Genomic DNA, 3712 nt, shown 5'->3' with positions numbered 1-3712 from the left:
ATAAAGAAGGAAAATGTAATTCAAAATGAATTGACCTAAAAGTATGAATAAAATGTAGTGAAGAGAGATGAGAGAAAAAATAGAGTATTGCTTTCTCTACAATGGAGTAATGGGTTCTTCATCTTGTTTCTTCCATTACATATTTCCAAGCTATCAATTGTGGCTCAGGACTGGAGTATCAAGTTCAGAAAGATAATATTTGCAGCAGATATTGGTGATTTATAACCTTAGATAATCTATTTAAATCTGTTCAGAATCCTCCCCTACGCCAAACTACCCTCTTTGAACATCTTTGTTTGCTTTTACTAAGACTTTCCTCCATTAACTGCTTAAAATTTTTGAGCGGTCATATTCATACTCCCTACAGATTGCTGTTTGGTTGTGATTTTTATGTGTTTTTGTGTTTTTTAACTGAATTTCCAAAGGTTGTGCAAGTGTCTTACAATTAAATTTGTCCACCTAATTATCCATTGCTCCTGGATCACAGTGACACCTTCTATCATTCTCAACCACCCCCTTCTCCAAGATTTATTTCTGATTTACCACTTTCTTTCTCAAATGTGTACATTGAGTATTCTAGCTGTACTTGCCCCTTGTTCCATTTTTCATTCATTCTATGTCTTTACTATTATGGCTCTCTGGTTTCAACTTCCTGATAGTCATTCTGTTAAACTGTCTGTTAATATTTGAAAGGTTTATATACATTCCATGGAGTTTCAGTCCTGCACGTACTTGAACTAATGTCAGCTTATATTTCCATAATTCATTCATCTGCAATAACAATTTGCAAGACTGGAGACTTGAAACACCTATACATGATTATATTCTCATCATTAGTCAACAAGAAAGTTTAAAAATGGCTTTGAATGTATTCTTAACTACCAGTTTTTATAAATGGTTTTGTAAAATATGTGTGATTATTTTATTTTACATGGAATAAAACTTTCTACTACATTTAAGTTTTGGAAAAAGAAGAAAAGTAACATATACTACTATAGAAGTATATGATAGAAATAGAAGATATATTTTTTCACATCTCAAATGAGAACCCATATTCAAGACTTAAAGACATATTTCTTACTGTGTTAGACAGAGGGAAAACAAAACAGCATATGATAAGGCAAGTATTTGTGACTTTTTAAAATGCCCCTTATTAAGTGATGAAATTTACTTTATTAGCTAATGTTTAGGGTTAAAATATGGGAGGCTGACCTATTTAACAAATTTCTGGAAGGCACCTACTGAGCAACACAAATGGTGCGTGGTACTATTTCTAGAATTTAATGAATGGTTGAACCTGTCTGACATTAGTGCTGGGTAAATGAATCACCTCTATTGTAACTTGCTCCCTACACTTGAAAAACTTGTAATGTCACTAAGTGTCATCTACTTATCAAATGTTATTTTGGTAAGTGTGATTTCAAAAAGTTTATTTGAAAAGGAATACACTTTCAGGAGATTAAATGTAGGTTGGTTTGAGAATGACAACATTTTTATACAAGAGAACCAAGTTGTACTAAAGTACCAGTGTTTTGAAGCACAAACGATCTTCTCAATTAATGTTTTGCTGAATTACATTTAACCTCTAAGTCGTTTTCCTGACCATGGTAGATCAATCACGGATCTATCCTTCCAGGAACTATTTTTTGGGCCGACTAATGCTGGACTGAAATACTACGTTAGTCATTAGGGGAGGGGTATTAAAAATAATCTTGTGACACTTTCTGATCTTGTTCACTCATATGGGCTGGTCATCTGTAAATTCAGTTTGAAATACAGTAATTTCTCTCCATTTTGAGACTTCATCTTTCATTTTAAGTTGCCTTACATTACACAATTGCTTGCTGCTAATTCTTGTTTCTCAAGGAATTGGAGCCCTGAAATATAAGAAATGAGAAATTGAGATGGATTTTCAGTTACTGTCTGCTGGCATGTTGCATAAGCCTAGTTGAGAAGTCTTGCCCCTGTTATCTGATGATTCAGGTAACTAAGCCATAAGATATTAGGACCCATGGGTCTATAGAAGAATAATGTCTTTTAGATATCGTATTAGGACAATTGGAGTATAATATATAAGAATGCATCAGAAATATGTAGAAAAACAGTTTGGGACCAGTGAGTTAAAACAATAAACAGAGCATCAGACTAAAATCTCTTATAGATTAGAGGAAAACAACATTGATTTTTTAACAATGTGAATTCAGAAGACCATGAGCAATTAGAAGGTATCGCAAGTGTATACCGAAGACATTGCATTGATACTTTTTATATTCTAATATATATTCTAAACCTAATTATTTATATTCCAATTCTATTTATTGGAATAAATAAATATCACTTTATTTGTCAAATTATCAATTGATTCTAGTAAGTTTCACTGTGTGAAATATAAAATCAGCACATATAAATATAAAATATATAACTATATATAATATAATAAAACGGCACATGTTTTGCATTGTTCTGTTTTGGTTAGGGTATCAAAAGCAACTCTGATTTAAAGTATTTTTCCATTATCTCTACCTCAGTGTTTGATAGAGTTACACTTAAACCTTTACCTTTTGTAGATTTACAGACTGGAGGCGAGGGGAAACATTACCAATTTAAGGCCTAATAACAAGGAGAAACATATGGACTTTTCCTGGAGCTATGAAAATATTTGGTGATAGAAAGGCAGTAGTCTAAGTTCCTGCCTGGTTGGAAGGTAGATAGGCCAGGACATTAGGTAATCATGCATATGAACAATTTTTTCACCTTCTTGGCTTTAGCTACTTTTGAAATGGTAGGTATGATAAACAATTATATTTTGATAAAAACCGTCCAATCTGAAAAGTTCTGTCTGAAATATTCATTTTTCTATGATTCCTTGGAACTAAGATTTATTTTGTTCAAGTAAGACAATTTACGCAATCAGGGTAAGATATTCTGGTTGGTCTGATCCTACATGGAAGAAGGGTAAAGTGTCAGGTAGACATTTGTGCCAATGAGACCGCATTTGGGAAAATTTCAGCTGCAGAAGTTTAGAAGTAGCTCTTAAGCAAGGCTTACTTTGAATCCGTTAGCTACACAGAGCAAACTCAGTTGAATAAATAAGTACTTGAAAAAGCCATCCCCTTTGGACCTAGCTAAAAATGCTTCAATGTATGATTAAACTAAAATGAAAAAATTTAAAATAGTCATTGACAAAAAAATTACAAACTGAACAATATAATTATTTTCCATTATACACAGAATTTTAGGGAAATAAGATCAGTAGCATTGTTAGGAACAATAAGGTTTCCTTGTTACAAACAGGCACCCAAGGATATAATCCTGTATAAATATTGCATCATTAACTACCTAAATTTAGAGGACATTACATGCTTCAGCAGCACATGTACCCAAATTACACCAATACAGAGATTAACATGGCAATTGCAAAGATGATATGAAAATCTGTGAATTATTCCAGATTTTTCATTCTTCAGATGCAAGAAATGAAAAACAATTATTAAAAAATTGATTACAAAATTACAAGTGTAACAATACATGTAATTCATATAAATAAAAGTTTGACATCAGTGTATTAAATCTTCACCTTAGAAAGGCCTTTACATAGCATAATCATTATAAAACTTTAAAATTAGACAACATTGTCATTTTATTCCAAAGAAATATACTATAAGGACCTAGTAAAAAAGGAATCTTAAACTGTTTTGGTATGGAATGCAAT

The 3712-nt window shown here is 32.0% G+C and overlaps 1 pseudogene; it reads left to right on the top strand.

Annotated features, from left to right (window-relative positions):
• Window positions 1-3359: 3359 nt before the first annotated feature.
• Window positions 3360-3457, top strand: LOC138815686 (U6 spliceosomal RNA; annotated as a pseudogene).
• Window positions 3458-3712: the final 255 nt, after the last annotated feature.

This window comes from Dipodomys merriami, unplaced genomic scaffold, assembly GCF_024711535.1.
Source record: "Dipodomys merriami isolate MVZ:Mamm:240054 unplaced genomic scaffold, mDipMer1.0.p SCAF_659, whole genome shotgun sequence".
Taxonomy (NCBI): Eukaryota; Metazoa; Chordata; class Mammalia; order Rodentia; family Heteromyidae; genus Dipodomys; species Dipodomys merriami.
This window is presented reverse-complemented; position numbering and strand designations above follow the sequence as displayed.